The sequence below is a fragment of the Myzus persicae genome, unplaced genomic scaffold (assembly GCF_001856785.1).
Source record: "Myzus persicae strain clone G006 unplaced genomic scaffold, MPER_G0061.0, whole genome shotgun sequence".
Taxonomy (NCBI): domain Eukaryota; kingdom Metazoa; phylum Arthropoda; class Insecta; order Hemiptera; family Aphididae; genus Myzus; species Myzus persicae.
The window spans coordinates 136,672-157,763 of record NW_019100869.1 but is presented as its reverse complement, the minus strand read 5'-3'; the positions used below and the strand labels follow the sequence as shown (position 1 = coordinate 157,763).

General features: G+C 25.9%; 1 protein-coding gene across 3 annotated transcripts in view; it reads left to right on the top strand.

Annotated features, from left to right (window-relative positions):
• LOC111026518 (5-hydroxytryptamine receptor 1-like) overlaps window positions 1–21,092 on the top strand; it is a 208,740-nt gene that overhangs the window by 62,745 nt on the left and 124,903 nt on the right. For all 3 annotated transcript variants that reach the window (XM_022304615.1, XM_022304616.1, XM_022304617.1), the window contains one exon: window positions 295–336. The gene's annotated coding sequence lies outside the window, so the exon portion shown is untranslated. The remainder of the gene's footprint in view (window positions 1–294; window positions 337–21,092) is intronic.

Here is a 21,092-nt window from a genome sequence, read left to right as displayed (position 1 = left end):
TAATAAAAAATGGCAAAACAAATTAGAATTATTGAGGTTTTTGAGTTATCGAATGTCGATTGTAATAATAGTATATAATTAACTACGTTAAAATATTTAAATATTTGTCGATCCATTTTTTTTGACTAAATTACATGATGTCTAGCAGTTCACAATAGAATTGTAAAAACAATTATTAATCAAATACCATTTGAATACTTATTAGTTATTTTGTATACAAAATATATATTATTTATTTATTGTATTTTAATTTATAGATATAAAGTAATATATGTATTTATAAATCTTTTTTAGATAAAAATATATGGAAAAGTTATGGAAATAGACGTGTAACAGGTAATTCATATTTTTTTATTACATTAATAAATAATGATACAGCTATATTATTTAATTTGTAAATAAGTATAATAATATAATATATTTGTCATAAACACTAATAGTATATTATGGCCCACGTGGTAATCCAGAATATAATTTCAATTTTTTAAAATCAGATAAATTTTATGCAAAATTTACTGTATTTTTCGGTTTGAAAAAGTTTCTAAAAGTGGTAATACATTATGTGACATTAGAGTCCAAATGGAGCGATGAACAAATTGATTTTACAATGATATTAGTGTTATTTTTTTTTTTTTATTTCTGTACTATGTCATCACCGTTTGGAGCAGGAATAATGTCTCAATCTTCAACTTTGAAGGTATTTCTTGAATTCCTAACTTTCGGTAGACAAAGCAAACAATTCCCCATACTTTTCGAGAATAATCGAGGAAAACTAAAACGAGTTATGTATGGTAAGGTGGAACCAATAAGGGAAAATTTGTCATTTCCTTATAATTCATCATAGATATCTACTATTTTTGATAATTGTTTATAGAGCTATTTTCTAGACATAACAACATTTTTAACATATTTCATCACGTTTTATGCTAGGTATTTATAGACAGTTAAAATCTTGGACATTTTTTAAATTTATGTTGAAAAGTAAAAAATCTTTAAAATTTAATACAAGGTTCATACTAGTTCATAATATTCTTTTAGCAATATAGGTACAATTTAAAAAGAAATATTGAAATTATATAATCAACATTTTTAATTATTTATTAGGTTGTTTGCAATAGTTTTTCATATGCAGAGATTTTTAGTTGAATTCAAATTTAACACATTCATTACAGTGACACACTTAATGCCGAGTCAATTATACTCAAAATCTCTAAAACATTAGTGCGATTTCCCCAGTCTTTTTATTTCGGTTATTATTCGAATTGAATACTTATTCATTCAACTTTAAACGTTTTATATTGAGAATTTAGAGATTTTTACCTCTTTGAAGTTAAAATATACATATTATGGGTAGCTGGTATAGGTTTGCCAAAGGTCAATTGTATTTTTTTTTTAATATTGTTTTAATTGGGTGTTTTTATAAAAAATATATAGTTTGAGTGCATTGAAATTTCAATGTCCTTTTGGTGTAAAACTCACACATCTGTATGTTTTGTGAAAAAAAGGAAAATAATAATAATAAAAATCCCTTGGGATAAACATACTAAATAAACTTACTATTTGTAACATTTATGTAATGATGGAAGTCAACGATTATTATACTTTCAAACGACTGTAAAATGTGAAATATATACAAACATATACATTGTATGTAAATCTATATAATATTATGGTTACCTAGGTTAACTTAGGTTTTTTATCTAGGTATAACGTCTAATATAGTACAAGTGTACTCCAATTTAATCATAGAAATAAAAAATGTATTCATACTATTCTCAGAAAATAAGGAAGTTTCAAAATTATTCGTTAAAAATATAGAATACAATACTCGTGTATACGCATCAAGGTATTATATACATATATATTACTTATTATTATTGATATTATTATCGTTCAGTATATTTTACAGTTTATTATGATGGCATGTAATTTAAATATATGCAAATATTATAGTCAATCATTAAGATTTTTGATAAATATGAAAATTTTAATAAATATATTCAATACTTCCTTTAAAAAAAAGAAAAATGTTAATCACTAATTTGTATTGAAAACTTTTATTATGATAATTAAGTTACTATTTATCATTATTTTATTAACCGATATTATATTGTATTTCTAAATAATTATTACATTGTATCACTAAGTTGAGTGAAGTGTTCATGTCTTAACTTTAAATTAACCACAGTTAAGAAAAAAAAAATTATTTTTAGTTACTATTTAAGAAGTCCATTCAAATTAATGACTAGAATGACATTAAGAAAACACTTAGATATTATGTTAAACCAACTTAGACACCTACTAAAAATTAATTATTATTTTTGAATACCTATATATACATTTTTCTATTTTTAAGTACTGTTTACTCATTAATTTGTTAAACTCATATACATTTTATAGTAATACATTGTGGTAAGATCGAAATAATATATTATATACATCTAGTAATTTATATTTATACAATTCCATATAATAATACAAAAATCTAAAGTTTTAAGTAACACATTTTTTGGTTTCACTGTTTCATAATATATATAGTGAAAATTACAGTGGTTTGAAATTAACTGTACTTGATTTAAGGTGAAATGTGTGATTTATACTTAGATTATGATAATCCAAAAGGATACACATGTCTCAGAGCAAATACGTATGCCATTAACAGCAAATGGAATTAAATTAACCCATAGGGTTCCATATGAAATCGCATGCCATACTATATTTTAAGATATAATATAAAGAAACACAAGTCGAAACACATATATGTTCATTGTTGAAAATTATCTCAGAACTGTGAAAAATAGTTTGTACTATTCATAATTTTCATCTATTTAAGTTCCACTCTCATCTCAAGTGAAGATACTCGAGTCATATATTGTTCAAATATAATATAGTGATGCACCAGCAAATTCCACAATTGTAAACGAACTATATTATATTTTATGAATATATTAAAACCGTATTCAGATGAATCTAATGTTCTCAGTCATATTAATATCTTAAGATATGTCACATGATTCATATGTGTCAGGTACAGCTGGTAGGGTCGGTGAAAAGAGCAGTATTATCTGAGGATATTTTAGGTACGAGATAGGAGCTAAATTAAAAATATGAATCGTTTTATCTATTTACATTTCATAAAAAAAAAACTATACTTAAACTATTTACCAATTTTAGATATAATTGGTTAAGAATAGGTCAAATAATTGTTTATGAATAACCTATTTAAAGACAACATTAATACAGGTACAATTATTTGTAACTGAAAACCATTTTTGTTTAGAGGAATTATGTTCAGAGATGTTTAACTAAAAAACTCACAACAATTAAGTTGGTCATTTTCATATGGTTAGAATAAATGCCAATAAAACAATACTTTAATACATATTATTTTTGAGACACAAGACAATTTTAAAGTTGTACTTAAATAGTTTGAGTTTGAAACGTTTATGACAATTTATTGCGTTTTGTTGCACGTTTAAAATGCATATATGTTTGCATTATATAAACATGATTATATATGTACGTTTAATTGCATTCACTTCAATTTAGTAATATACATATATACGAATTTTGTTTCTTGTACCCCAAAAATAAGGGGACAGTAAATTGACGTATTGTTTTTATATTTTTAACATATGATGAGGATTTCTAAGATGAATAGATTGTCTATGAGTAGATTTTAGTGGCTATAGTAAGTTTGATATGACAGGTAATCTATTATAAAACGTTTTTGTTTCTTCGTTAGTTTATTTTGTATGGAGGTTGTATATGTCCGTTTAGGATTTAGTAATAAATTATTTTATTGATACAGAATTAGTTTGTATGCCTATTTATGATGATTTAATAATTATTGTGTATATTAAAAAAAAAATAGAACTATCAGACAAATGATTCAAACAATAAAAAATATTTAAGAATTACATAATATAAAAATATTTATCTATTTCACGTGTAATCAGTATAGAGCAAAAATTGTATTTACCATTAAATTTTGTTCTTATTTATAGAATAATTACTACTTATCCAATAAAATACATTGACTTTTAGTTGCATACAAAATTATGGAACTGAAATGCAATTCATATTGTTCACATTTATTCGTCCGTATAAATTAAAGTAACTTCAGACCTGAATTCGTAGTAAAAGGATGCAATAAACTATAAATATCTATATAATCTCTGTAGGATGGTATATAATATAATATTATATAATATGTGATATGTATAAATAAATAAAAATGGATATTACAACGATTATACATATATATCATATACACCATACAGACATTACATAGGTAGGTATAGGTGCTGAACTTTTATGGTCACTCATACAAAGTATGGTTTTCGCAGCTTTATCTCTAGCAAAAGTGTCCCAAAAACTCTAAGCCATACATCATTAGTGCTATACAGGGCCGGTCACGCCCACCAACAATCCATTCTCTCGGTATCTGCCATCCCTTCCTCAGGTGTTTTCAGCCTGACATTTCTAAAAGTATTTTTCATTCATATTCACTATATTATAATATATTCCAGCAGTTCTCTTGTTATTATTACGTCAGTTAGGTACATGACGTATAATATACTCGTTAACAACCGTCAACCACTGTTTAATCATGGAATGCGCATATCACTAATGACTATACAAAGAATGAACAAAATTGAGTTCAAAATCTGTCTTTTTTGTTTTTTTTTTTTAAGAAAAATTATATTCATTAAGAGTATTACTGTTTGTAATCCGACTAAAATTACCGGGCGGTCATAATCTTTGGTTTTATTACAAAAGAATAATAACTAGCCGCGTCGTTACCAGACGACTAATAAAAGAGAAGACTTAAGAATGCTCAAAGATCTTAAACCAAAGCAGAGATAAAATTGGCGTAGACTGCATAAGTCTAATTTTTTGATGTTTATATATATTTTTGTTTTGTTTTTATTTTATTCTTTTGAGTTTTGACGCATATTATGGCAGTAAAAACATAAAATATTTCTTAAGAAAAAGCTTACACTATGTACATGTAGTTCATATCACGTTTCATTTATGTATACAATGTGTTCATAAGTTTCATTTAAGTCCTTTTTGTGTGTTAAACATCAAAAAATGCAAACACGCATTTTCTAAGATGTATTGGTTTAAAAAAAATGTTCAACGTTGGTGAAAAATTATTAATGTTGTTTGAAAGTCAATTTTATTTAACATGTATGGTTTTTACATTTGGGTTATAACTTCTGTGTATTACTGAAACTTTACAGATACAAATGTCACTGACAATTGTTGTACATTTTTTCAGCACATTATTAACATCAAGTGCCTACTTTTTTATTGTGTACTAAAAAAGGGGTGTACTTTTAAATACAACAGATTGTTATATATAAAAAAATGTTTTTATGTCCACAAGAAAAATTTATAATATCGAAAACAAAAATTCAAAGGGTAATTTTTTTAATCAATGATAAAAACAAAAGTTATGTTTAAAATAAGACATTCATTCGTTTTAAATGTTAATCGTCATAGTAATTTGATCAATTTTTATTTTCATGGTTCAGTTTTTATTTTTGATGCAACTTTCAAATTTTACATTTTTATATTAAATTTCATATTTGTAGAAACCAATTTAAAACAAGGTTTAATCCTTAAAATATAATGTACACTTAGTTAATAAAAAAATCATCGATAAAATAAGGGTATTTTATTCAATAAATTATCTTGTAATCTGTGCTAAATTTAGATTTTAATTTGTTACGCTTATTACCGTAAATCTAATAATACATTTTTTCAGATGTAAGCCAATTAAGTAAATGTATATTACTGAATAATCAGTTTAATCAAAAAGTGGAAATATAATAGGTATGATAGATATTGAGAACTTAAAAGCAAAAAAAATGTAATACTTATTATTGTTTGAACATTTTTTATTTTAATTATTGTGCCCATCTAGATTTTAATTTAAATAATTTTTCTATTTTTTGTAAAAACATGTGTGTAATATTTTTATCGATTTTTGAAATAACAGTACCAGTTATTGATATAAAGGTGTTTTAATATTTTTATGAATGTGCACATTTTTGTTCAATAAGAACATATCTACTTATGTCACACGAGTATTACCTTCATCTGGAAATTTCGCAGAGCAAATTTGAGTTCAGAAGAACTAGTTTTGTGTAATTAGTATTATAATTATATTAGGGTAAATTGAAATATTATTAGGCTTAAATGAAGTTATTGAATATAATTCTTGCGAAATCTGTGTAAAATGTATTTGTACGTTAGTTTTATATGATATTTAAATTTTTTATCGAGGTATGATTATGTCTTAACGAAAATACTCTCATAATTTTTAACTTGATGAAATTTATACTTCATATAGATATTAGCTTAAGTGAAACATTTGGTCCTCGTTTACTACCAAGACGAAAATCCACTGTATAAACTATAATCCACGAGCACAAAAGTTGAATGTTTAGATATTTGTTGGGTCCACTAACATATTATTAATTATAATGATTTTCATTTTACCTTAACAAATAGCCTATTTAGATACAGATGTGTGAGACAGAGTGACCTACTAAATGGGAAACTTAACACGCTTCAGGCACTGCGATTTTAGTTATTGAAAATATTGAAAAATGATTAACCATTTGGTACACTCTGTGAAAGTGGCTATTACTGCACATCAGGAAAATTATATTAGAAAATTATTTGGAATTCAGTAGGAGGTGCTTATGAAAGTAAGTTAGTATTGTTAAGGGAGTAGGTATGTAAAATACCGCAATTTAAAAATGCTCATAAAACACATATACATTTAAATATTGTAGAACACTGACGGTATACAAACACATACGATATTTTTACATTTATGTTTGATAATAACTCAATTCACTCTAATATTAAAATTTAAAGCTAACAACACAAAATTGTTTTTCATGAAAAAAATTTCATAGACTGTATATATATGTAAGGTGGATACAACACATGCTATCATTGCGCCCTCTTACATTATAAAATAAAGTAAGTAAAAAATGTAGATTACATCATGGAATATAAGTTTCTGCTTAAAACCAAAAAAAATAAATTATTTGTTAAAAACTTTCACCCACCGATAGTTACACTAAAACTAAACAAGTTACCTCAAAATCAATTCTTAGACCTTAGACATTTTATTTCAAGTTGTGTATGCTGTCATAAAATTGATCCAATACATAAATATATATTATGTCATTAATTTCAAGTGAGTTTATGATTTTTTTATCTGACCATTTTTGTTAAGCTCCAAATTAAAAAGTTCAGGTGTTTGAATTTTATATTAGTTAGGTAATTATCTGTAATTTATTAATAAAATTAGCAGTTATATCTCATATTTTTGTAATAATTTATGGATTAAGTTGGAAATGTATAAATGTGTTTTCACATCATTTTCATAATGCACAATTGTATTATTAACAATTTCTTTTATAAGGGAGCTTGTTATTTATATAGCATAAATATTATGTATTATATTATATATAAATACAATATATATATATATAAGTAATTTTACATTAATTTAAATTTGACCTATTCTGTATAAAAAATTAATTCTTCATTATGAGGTATATTAACTCATATTATATTATATTATTGCATAATAACTATGAATTAAAAATATGTAACAAAATGTGGGGACATCCACACCAGATAATAAAAATTGTAACATTTATTTGTGAAACATAAGTTACTCATCATAACTAGAGGAGTCATACCACTACAGGTTAGATTATATTATGTTAAGTTAGATAGATTAGGTACAATTTTTTAGATTAATGATACAATAAAGACTGATACGTGAACCATTTTAGACAAGGATCCATGGAGGTTTTGAGAGCGACTTCATGACAGTGTAACATTTTTAATTAATTTTTGAAAATGTGCTAAATATATTATTTTTTCAAAGAAAGTTATTCTTTTTCAAACTGTACTAATTATTAAGTTACTACTAGTTTAAATTTTCTCATCTTTAATTTATTTTAGTATAAAAATGTAAAAATTAACTGACCATGAAATATATTTAAAATTGAGAAACACTTATTAACTTATAGGATAAGCTAAAATTAGAAATTTATTGCTGTTAATTCAATATGAACTATTGATCAGATGTTATGTCTAAGTGTCAATATTCTTGGCACAATTATGTGAAGATATCACCTGAAGAAAAAACATAAAAAATCTATTTGACAGTGATTTCGTCGTGTGACTTTTTTTTTTTATAAATAAACGAAATTACTTCTACAGTGCAAAGTCAAATGATATTATATTACTTATACGTCCTAACACAAAGCTGTAAGCACTCACAAAACTATCTAAGAAAATTTGTTTTATTATCATTATCGTATGCTTATAACATTATAATGTATCATATGCATATCATATTACCCATACATAAATGTTTGAATTAATCTAGAATTGAAATGTATGTCTCAGTAGGATGGAGTGAGCGACAAATATTGGAAAACAAGAAAAAATGATGTATGTGAGTTGTGGATGACTATATTCATATAGTATCATGTCGTATTTTTGATGTGTTACTTTTCAGTGAAAATAAAGTTAAATGTTATCCCTAGGTACTCGACCACATACAAAACCACAAGGTGCTATTAAACATCTGTTTTTATTTTTATCGATGAATTAGTATGAGGGTTTGACAATTTTAGGTTTGAATATTCTTCTCGATCCACGGCAGTATTTGTACGAAATCGCACCACGGTGTATATAATATAATACACATCATCAATATTTTTAACTGATATTCGATGGGTATGATATCAAACTTCTTTTGGAGTAGTTGTTGTTTGTAATGTTTGTATACACAATTTAATAATAACATATCTGCCTTAGAAGTTATTATGACGTACTTGCTGATCAAGAATATGTTATATTGAGGTACCTGTTGTATACAGTATATTATTTACTTATTTATGTTGTAAGTGGTTTTTGTTGGTTTTCATAAATATTATGATTTACACTCAAACTATTCGCCCTGTTTCAAAAGATCTTGCGTTCAGAATATTTTAGTATACAAGATACGTTAATTAATTGTATTCCTTATTTAATATAATCCACTTTTAAATATGTAAACTTTTAAATTTTGTACAGAACTCTTTCACATCGAATAGTATTGTCAATTTAGTTACATAATGTTTTCCAGTAGTCAATTATAACAATTTTAATATTATATTATGTTCGAATCTAAATTAAAACTATTTGATAACTTTTACACGATATTTTCGTTAAAATAGAACTAGCTTAGAGATTATATTAAATGCTTGGAACATACTTCTGAAATCCTTAAGAAAAAAAAAATAACATAGCCACTCAGCTAGATAACAACCCATAGCAACTTTCGATTAATAAGCTGAAATGGACTCATTGTGGGTTGTACATAACGTAGTATAATTGTAAAATCATTTTTTCTCATTGTTTGTTATTAAACCAACATTTTCCTTATAAAATTAGTTTCTTTTTAAAACCAGCTATATACATTCTACATATATAATATATTATTTATATAAATTGATGCTATTTTTATGTCAGGCGTATTAATTTACTTCTACAATAAGTCAAAGACAATAACAAAATATGAATTTCTCAATGCACTTAAAATTAAACTTGTTCAAATAATATTATGCTCTCTAACTGAAAAATTTAAATGTGTAATTTCTAATTTCTGCATGTACATTTAACTATTTTAATATTTTAAATCCTAAAGTTTAATTGTTTTGAGTAATTTTATGAATTTGTTACAATTTCTTACTATATTATGCTCACGTGGACGACAATGGTATGACCCACTGATTATTTTTGTTGATTTTTTTTTAAACATCAAAGATTTTGGAATAAACAAATTTTATTTATACGCAAAATAAATAAAAATACCCAAAACACTAATCAAGAAAATTGAGTATTAAAATTAGTGTTATTTAAATTATTACTAATTTATTAATATTTCTTATAGAATTAGGTTAATTAACTATGTATTTTAAATAAGATATAATAAAGTGTAATGTGTGTCTCGCTTAAAATTAAAATAACTAAACGTCAGGGTTTAATTATTATAGGCGCTTGCTTCTGTTATGCTATTTTATCAATGTTTACAAATATGAAATAATTATTATTTAAGTAGGAGTATTTATAGTAAATCTTCTAATAAAGTTCAATTTTTTTATGACCATTATTGTTAAATTATGATACCCCATGATTTTATAAAATATTCACGGAAGAGGGATCGATTATTTTTGCTATATTATTACATATCATAAATATATATTTATTATTATTTAACATAAATGTCGGTAACAGTGGCCATTAGGATAAATTTTCACATTATATAAAATTTGGTTGAGTTTATTCTACATCATATTTTACATAATATACGTATTACTCAAAATATATTATTATGTTTGCAATATTGATTTTTTTAAGATAAAATGTACTAGTATTAAGAATATAAAATCTAAAATGGCTTTGTTTTTAATTTTTTAAATGATGGAATAACCACCTATTTTTAAATGATGAAAATTATAAGATTTTGAAACAAATTCATAATTTAATGTACTTTGTATCTGCTTACTCATTCATTAGTGGATCTTTTAACAATTTAACATTTAAATTTTTATCCAAAATGACTAACGAGCATTTTTAAAATAATCTTTTCTATATACATATATTTGATATAAAAAAATAGTTTTCAAAAAGAAAAGTTTTCTTGTTTTTAGTGTTAATTGTCTGTATAACTTGTCCGTCTAACTTGTAAGATATGAATGAATAAAAAAAGTTTTATGAACATAACTTTTTTCCGTAAATACTCATACTATATAGTATATATACTTTTAGCCAAAAATAAATAATTTTTGGCTAAGTACTCCAGTCATTAGTTTTTCGATAAATTACCTCAGATGACTGGACAAAATATTGTTGATTCAACGGATTCGTTGTTGTGATATTAAAATAATTCTTCCATAAAATGCATTTTTTTAAGATATAATAACTGATAAATGATAACGTTTTGGGAAAAACTGATACCAATTGTTGTCATTTAGCACGTCTAAACGTTTTCTTGCTGGTTAGGTTAGAAACAGACAGGAAATTGATGACATATTTTGTTGATGAAAATTCATTTCAAACATGTTGCATTCTAAAAAGACATACGAAGCATACTCATATGAGCTACTAGTCACTACCGTACTTAGTAATACGATGTGGAGTATAATCACAGACTATTTTGTTTGTAAGTTTATTTCGTAAATACAACTAATTTTTTTGTTGGGTATCGTTTGGCTTTGGTCCAGCAATACAATTCAAAGAATACCTATTATAATGATGATTTTTATACTGATAAATTATAATAAAATAATATTTTGAACTTATATACGATTAAATCATAATCCCATAATTTTTTACTTCGTTACCATGCGTTATATCCCACTTGTTGTAGTTGAAAATTGCGAATTGCTTCATGCCATAAAATTAATATAAATCAAATTATTTCCACTTCACATCATCAATCAGAATTTACTTTTATTACATATGTAATGAATACGTCATTTGTTATCTTATTGTCAATTCCAGCATTCATTTCGTTACGTGTTTACAATATAAATAGAAGTATAATGGTACAAATATTATTCGACCTCTGTATAGTGTACGACCACATTTATTTATATTGTTGTTGAAATTATTTTACAATGTTATAAAACTTAAATTGTAGTATTTGTTTTAATTGATCTAAAACACATTTTACAGTTAGAAATGTATTAATAGTATAGTATCTACCAATGTTATATGTAATTCCGTTTTTTCGTGTTATTTTAATGATGTAAGATGTCGAGTATACAATTTATAATCCTTATAATACCATGATAATATACTTTTTCTAAAAAGTAAAAATAAATAAAATATTACGAATATTTATATTGATATTTTTATAAATGGATTAAATTTAATTGTGTGCTTTTATAAAATTCAAAATTGTTCAGTGTCCTTATGAAATGAACATATTGTTTATGTTGCAAATATTATCCACATTTCCAGTAAATATATACCTACTAAAAAATGGTGAAGATCATCAAAATTATATTTCATACTCTAGTAAGTTAACATTATTCGAATTAAATATGATTAAAAACAGGAAACGTTTGTGTTAAGGTCAATGTTTGTGCACGCCTAAAATAAACGTTAACTTCATGCACATTACTATAGAGGAACACGAAGATCTAATCTTCTGTTTATTTAAATTTAACCTTTAACAACAAGGGTCAAATTAAAGCAATTGGATTCGCTTGATAATATTATAATGCTTTGTAATAATAATAACGTTGTCGCGAATGCGTTTTACACGGTTATTATAAAAATTACAGTGGGTATTATATGTCATCGGGGTTAAATAAATTAACCGACGTGTTAATAGAATATCTAACGAGATATATTATGATATGATAACATATTTTTATCATAATATTACTATTATATTGTACACGTATCAAAACCTTTTTGATAAGGTTAAATGTCCGTGGTACAATGATTTTCAGAATATAATTTTATAATAATAGCAAATGAAATAACAAAATATGACCATACTATTATGGTTTCTAGGTACCTATGGTAAAAATATGATCAGAGTTCTTGTAATCCGAGAAGCGTTCCAAAGAACGGTACATCGACAAATATATCATAATATTATTTACGACGTGCCGATAGTGTAGAGCAATCGGAATTCAAAAGCTACCGATTGCGGTCATTTTGTGAACATCACGTGAGCTGCCTAGATTGTCTTTCAAACGACTTATTACTACTGCCCACCGACGGGTCGATGACTACCGTCTCTGCATGGTGCATAATATATAATTACATGTTATAATATTGTATTTTATGGTATACCATCACCGTTGTATTAGGTAGGTTAATTATTACGATGACGTTAACAGGCTGCTAGTTGCTACTACGAAAATTATTTTGTAGTCATGGATTGAGGTTATTCCAAAAGATATTTTATTGCAAACACAGATACCTCTCTTTCAGAATGAATTTGTTTGAAATATTTTCAGCATCTATGAACTGTATTTGAGGCGTATCTTTCAATATGTAAAATATATTATCAATCCTTATCCAATTTTCACTTATAAAACTCATTATAGGAAATGACTGTTCGCAGGTGGTAGGTATTATAAGCCAATATTATGCAATTTGTTCAAACTATTATACATTTTTAAAAACATTTTTTTTTTCAATTCAATTTTCGTATTATACCAACAGTCAATAGTCTTAAATTTGAAATTTAGTAAAATAATACAATTCAAAGACCCAAAATACAAAATATACCTCTATAAATTACAACATTAAAACCATTATTTTCGTTACATAAATATTGAAAACTCAATTTTATCGGTATACATTGGTCCCAATAATTATCCAATTTCCGGTTTCAGATAATCGATGAAAAAATATGTTACAATAATTCAAATTGATATTTTCGGTGTTAATATGTAAAAATAAATATAAATTCACGGGAAGAGATGTTTTTTTAAATTTACAATTTTTGGGGACAAAGAACTACTCACACAATAATAATGGTAACTTCGTCGTTAGCAATCGTTTTGTAGCTCTTTTGATTATAATTCAATACCGCGGAGATGTAACCATTTTGCTGGGATACTGTTTTATTGGTTTGGCTGATGCTGTAATCTGGTTGATTCGACAAATAATAACAATGAAAATACATTTCTAGAAAGCCATGCACCGTATAATATCATTAATTACGTCTGCCTCGGGTGGGTGTGATTTATTAGCAGCAGACGCGAGTCATATTACTCCGCACGTACCAAACTGTAACCGACAATAACCCGGAAGTCCGTCGACAGTGTGTGTATACACCGAACAACGGGTATTATAATACAGGAACATTATTATTATATAGGCGTGTCTTGGACGCGAGTTCGGGTAACGGGCAATCCGACAAAGAGAAATAATACAAGACGACTTACGGAATTAGAGTTGCAGAAATGAGCGCATGCACTAGAGAGTTGTTTAATGAGACGTGGAAATTTCGATTTTGTTCGTGTTTCATGCGATAATATTGAACACACTTCAGAATATTTATTTACACTGTTATCTGTTGGTTTCTTTCCACTCAGTAACATAAAAAAAAATATATAATTTGTCATGAAGTTCTTACAATCATAAGTACCATCTTTATGACAACATAACAAAATGTGTTGTTGTACGGCACAATGCATAGGCAATATAGCAACATCACTGTGATGCGTGCCTGCGTCTAAGAACAAAATATTTTAAACATCTTAATATTTTATTGTTTAATTATTGATAAAAGATTTAAGTAGTGTAGAAATATCAATTTTTATTTTCTTAATTTATCTTAGAAGTTTTTAATTATGTGCATACAGGTAATACAGTCACCAAAACAAATATGTGAGTCTTATTCTTCAGAATCTTCTCAGCGATTGATGTAAAATTAACTTAGGAAAATTCTCTTATAAAATCCGAAGACGTATATTAAAAAATCATGATCTACGTAACTCTTGATTGATTAGCCGATATAAAAATATTGTAATTACAATGTATCAACATTGTCTTGTTTGAATTAATTATTTTTAATTTATTTAGTTCAATTTAGTAGGTATGGTTCTTAGTACGAGTTGATTAAAAAATTATTTGTGTAGTTAATAAATTGATCATCCTAAATTCTAAATAGATTTTGCTTGTCATTGTGTATGGCAGTCATATAAAAAATAAACACTGATAAAGTAAATTTAAACTACCTATCTGTCTTGTTTTAATAAAAAAACAACCATTAATTGATTTAGAAACTTTGAATGGTCGTAGTAGTAATGAACCAAAACTTATGATTGGATTACCAACATAAAAGTAAAAACTTATTAAATATAATATTTATGTATGTAAGTTTACTTTTGAAGTAAAAAATGAATACCCACGAAAAGCGTGAAGTAGATAATTCAACAAAAAAAAGCGTCCAAAATAATGAAACTTGCAATTGTATAATATTACCAGCTGAATATCCCAGCTTCGGCTCAGTTTTTTTTGTGGCAAATCCTATTATGGGATATTATAGTATATTTGCTATATAGGTGAATTTTGGTTTAAGTGTATCTCAGTTTAAGTGTACCTCAGTTCACGGACAAATCGACGTCAGTGTACCTAGCTTTGTGGCTTTGTAAAATAATTCAACACAGATGGGAAACCAAAAGTCGTGGATCGGATATAGCACTTGGTATATTTTTTTAACATGATTATTAACTATTATAATAAACTATTTACTCTCTAAACTCTCTTGACATCTCTAAACAAGATTTTTGTCGAATTTAATTGAGTAGTTTTTGAGTATATAACACCTATACATATTTATACATATATACACGTTGCCCGTGCCATATAGGTTCCTGTGAGATTCACTTGTGATGATCAATCAATACAAAATACTGCGTTATATTGGTGTATGGTTCTTGGTATATTTCCGAATGTGGATAAAATTACTCTATACGCTTTCCTGATAACTCAAAGAACAATCTCTGAAATTTTCGTTAAAATAGGTGGAGTGGTTTTTTAGTGTAAATGCAACAAACATAAAAGAATCATTTTATAAATAAAGTCAAATATTAATTGTTTTAAGATATAATTTGTTTATTCGAGGCCATAAGCTCGACATTTTACCTCTGCCCGAGTGACAAATAGAGACTATTTATAAATAAAAAAAAATTAAGATCCCTGTTTGACCACCTGTTTAAAATGTGAATATCAAAAAATCTTTTCTTACTGCAATCTAGAGAATTAGAGTAACCACTATTCCAAATTTAAATTTCGTACGTTTTGTAGTTTTTGAGGAGTATCGATGAATGCGTAAATAGTGTTTGACCTATATATTATACAAGGTGATTCACCAAGCATGCTCACCCCCTTTTTTTTCTTTAATAATGCAGTTCTTCAAAATTTGATTTATAACATTTTTAATATACTTTAAGATCATATTTTCAAATTCTTGAGATTTTTGTATTACTTAAGGAGTCTCCTGTGGAGATACAAACTTCTGTTTTTCAAATGAGAACACACCTTTCCAACTATAAATTACACAGTAGATAATTTTTCTGAACTTTTTGAAGTATCAAATTCAAAATTCATAAAAATGATTTTTGCGTTATTTAACTTTGTGTCCTAAGGATAAAAATGTCCATATTAATGAGTTTATTAGATATGAGGGCTATGGTGTTTGAAAATAGTATGTAGTCATTGATATTAATCTATCGATATTAGTAATTTGTGAAAACGGCCTAAGCAAAATAAATAATTGAACCAATAGTACATTTCCACCTGTAAATTTTATATTCATATAAAACCAGTTTTAAGGACTATTATTCTTAATACAAACATTTTAATAACTAAGAACTACTTGTTATAATTTTTAATGTAGTGCATTAAAAATTTTCAACAAAATTATCCACTTATTAATTTGCAGTAAAAGAGATGGATTCTTATTTTAAAAACAAAAGTTTGTATAACCATAAGAGACCCCTTAAGTAATACAAAAAAATGTTGAATAAATTCATTACTAAAGGAAAAAATGGGTTTGAGCATGCATGGTGAATCACCTTGTATGTATAATATTGTGGCCTGATGTTACTCGGTGTTTTGCCTCAGTCACAAACGTGTTCTGAGGTTAAGCATTATCCGGTCCCCGGTGTCACTAGTACCCTGATTGGTGACCACCCTCCGTGACAAATCCTCACCACATATACACGTGTTCTAACCAACTCTACTCCCAAAGCTTATAAAATCAACTAAATAACCTTCAGGGTACTGACCACAGACGTTAAAGCCTTAACTCAATAAAAAAAAAAATTATAATATTTCATAAAAATTAACAACTGCTGTTCCTTAACAATTAAAAAAACTACACTCAAATTACAATTATATAAAACAAACTTCTTATATGCACATTGTACTTGAATAATATATTATGGGCATTGAATTACATAAATATTATTTGTTATAATGACTTTTACCATTGCAAGGCTTTGAAATTATTGACCTATATAATATATTATATGTTCGAGTATTAACTCAAAATTGGATGGCCTATTTTATTTATTTCAATTTTTAGAGCTGTCATATATTTTTATTCAGTGTATAAAATAAGTATCCAAAAACTTTAATTAATTAATTTTAATTTTAATTAAAAATTATTATTCTTAGAAATTTATAATTTCAAATAATTTTATATTCAAATTTATAAATCGGATATCTACCTACTATGTTTTTATTTTTAATTTAAATAACAATAATAAGTGCACTATTAAATTGATCAATATTATTTTTTCACTATCAATTGATTCATCATCGTACATAAGGTACATCATTTTACTAGATATTCGACAGTAAAAATATATTATATCACTATAATATTTGATTTTTCGATATATATCTATATACCATATATTTATATGTTTAAGTTTATATATTTCAGACATTAAACAATTTAGTTATAAATTATATTAGGTAGGCAATAATGTTTCTAATAGAAGTATTATAACTAAAATATAAATGTTTTATTTTCAGAAACTTTTATTCCTACAAAGTCTACGTTTTCCACATCTTCAATATAATAATTTTCCTATCTTGCTTATTGTAGTAAAATAATATTAAACTTTTGAACTTTAAATGGCAACTCATATATTAATTTTAAACTTGGATTAAAAAGAAAATGGTTATTTTTTTATGTTGTGATTTATTGTAGGTCCTATGCTAATTGGATCTATGCCTTATTATATAATTTCAGAATTCCTTTAGTTATTTGTAGTAGCATAGAAATCTATGAGTAAATAGTAAATACACATATATAGACGAAATTAGTTTTGATAATGTGAAATATTAAATTTTATTATTTAATCCATACAAGTACTTGTAAGGTATACTATTTTCTTTCATTCACATTTGAGTGGAATAACAAAATAGCAGAATGCATATTTCAATCATCGGAATAGCATAAATTGCTTTTTTAATAATATGGCATTTATTAATACTTATAAAATTCAAAATATTTCTAGTTTTGTTTAAAATAATTGTTTTTTGTTATTTATAATTAATATGTTATAATTTTATACATTAATTGACATTCTTACGACACTAACAAGTGTCTGCATATTTATAATACAATTAAGACGATTGATGTTGTCAATAGCAAAAAAAATAGATGAAGTAATAAAAGAGATAACTAGAAACAGCAATTAAATGTAATGCTACATAAAATAAATAATACATTTGGAATTGTCAGATTTCAGTATTGTTTTTTTTATTAATTATTTTTTTAACGTCATTTAATCTGGATTTAAAATATACCAAAAAATAAAATATTACAATGTTATTACGGTGTTGCAGCTTCCATTAGGATTTCAATATATTTTATACAACAGCTCACTGAGTTGTTCAATCAATTATAAATATATTTATTGTTGGGATGGTAATCAAGATATTATTATATTATACATAAATATTTATTATTATCTCTTTGATTTAAAGGAAAAATCTAATAAGTAAGAGGTCTAGAAGTCTAGAGTAAAATTTTACTTGTATTTCATCCAGGATAAAAAAAAATTATATTGTGTGCTTTTTTGTATTGTTATTAATTTATCATACTCAAACCACTCTTAGTGTAAGTGCCAAATTTTTGCACTCACAGTGGCCTTCTCTTTACACTTGTACCACCTGTAACTGTGCACTTGTAAATCGAAAAACCTATGTTTTTTTTTTCATCTCCAATACTTGGTAGTATATTAATAAAGTTACTTAATATTTTTTTTTTTTTTTTTTAATGAGATCCTGAGCCCGGCAACTGTGGCCATTAGCTATTAGTAGGTACTGTAGGTTTTTGTATTGATGGTTTGTATGTTTTTGGTACGGTAGGGGGGAACACGTGTGTGTTTGTTTTGGCAGAATTTCGAATGGGGCACCCGTAGGTTTCTGCCATGCCCCGGGGGTGGGGGATGGCAGCACTTGCTCTCCGGTCACCGCGACTTGTCCGGAGAAAAATGCCGCCCGGTGGCCGAGGATCGAACCGCGACCGGCTGAGTCGCAGCGGAAGAGTCAGACCACTCGGTCACCTCGTCCCCCAGTTACTTAATAATATTATAGAACTTAAGTTAAATAGTATATGTGATTATATATGATAATAATGTATGTTTCAAAAAGTTAATATGTTAGTTTTAATCATATAAATCTTAACTATTAACATTTCTATATGGCTTATAAAAATAATTAAAGTAATTATAAAATGATTAGTTTCATACCTTCTTAATTATTTATCAAAACTATAACATATAATTGAAATCTGCTGTAAAAAAAAAAATGTATTATTTACACTAGTAATTGAACTTATGAGAAGGAAAATAAAAATGTCTCACTAGTGATTCGTACATTTTCATTAGACAAAAATGAAGCTCTCTAACAGTAGACATCAATTATTATAAGTATAGACGTCAAATTGGCCGTACGACTAAAATGTATGCAGCTTTCAGAAATTATAAAATCTTTCCCTATTTTACTTTTAAAATAATTTGTGTAACATATTTTTAAAATACTATTAAACAATAAGTTCAAACATAACCCATCGTTCAAGTATACTTCTTTATATGTATACTATATATATATATGAATGAGTGCATGATGTTTATCCAATTTGAATAATAGATATTTTAATATATAATTGACCTTTTGTTTAATGGCTTACTGATAAAGTTTTTTTTTTTAAGGGGGAGGAAGTCATTTATAAATTATTGTGATTTTCTGTTCATCAAATATTTTTCTCTTCAGTGATACATGCTGTGATTAGATAACCGATCAAAATCTGAATATTAACGACAATTATTTTGTACAACGATTATAACGGCGATAATTACTATTGGGACATTTAAATTAATGACATATTAATCGCATAATCCTACACACAAATATTACTATGAATATCACTATATTATGAAAGGTACTTATTGAAAATCATATTTGACCAATTTGATATTAAATAATATAACGATTAATACATAATATATATTTCATATTAAATAGGTACGTCATACGTCACTATTCAATAAATCAACTGGAAATTGTATGCAATAAATTATTCTCCTATCTAACTTATGTATTGATTGTATGATTTAAGGTACCTAATACTCTAGGTAAATAGATAATTTATGTACTTACGATTAAATTATTATTAAAAACTTATTATTTTATACTGCATAACGCAATATATTATATATTTTAATCGTCATAACATTGGTCAAGATTATGTTAAATGTTCTACCTACAAAGAGACCAAACAATGGTAGTGTTAAAGAGTTGAATTTTTAAAATAAAATAAAAAGCAACAAAGTGAGAAAATGTCAGCTGTGTATTTGTGTAATGCGTATACAAAAAAGAACTTTGAAATGAATAATAATAAAAAATAAAATGTACAGCGTCAAACAAAAAGAATGAAACTACAATCGAATGCATCTCGTCCACCTGCTCTCAAGACTCAAAGCGAATGAAAACACCTGACGTTGACACGGGATAATACGATTTGTGTGGTCTAAAACTCTAAACTATAAGTGTGTAATTAAAATAATATATGGGATTACTATAATTGCAGAATTATTGCGAACATTAATCTGTTTGACGAATTCTATAATTTAAAGAATCACCTACATTTTAGGTAATATTTTGTGTGGATAGTGATTTTTTTGTTTATATTTTATGGTTGTATATAATACAATAAAACATTAATTGTAATATGGAAACTGTTGGGACTGAATATTTTTTAATTTTAGACAGGTTTCCATTTAATGCAGATTGGGACTTTGGTTTCCACATTGTTCAGGTTCCATACTACAAAGGTCTTACTATTTATATATTTAATTTTATTTTGATACAGTAAGTAAAGTAAACAATAATACGTATAACATTTTATTTTACATTTAAGTAAAAGCGCAAGATGTATACATTATTATATACTTACATATAAATATAGGTACCTATAGCATAATATATTAATATCATATCAT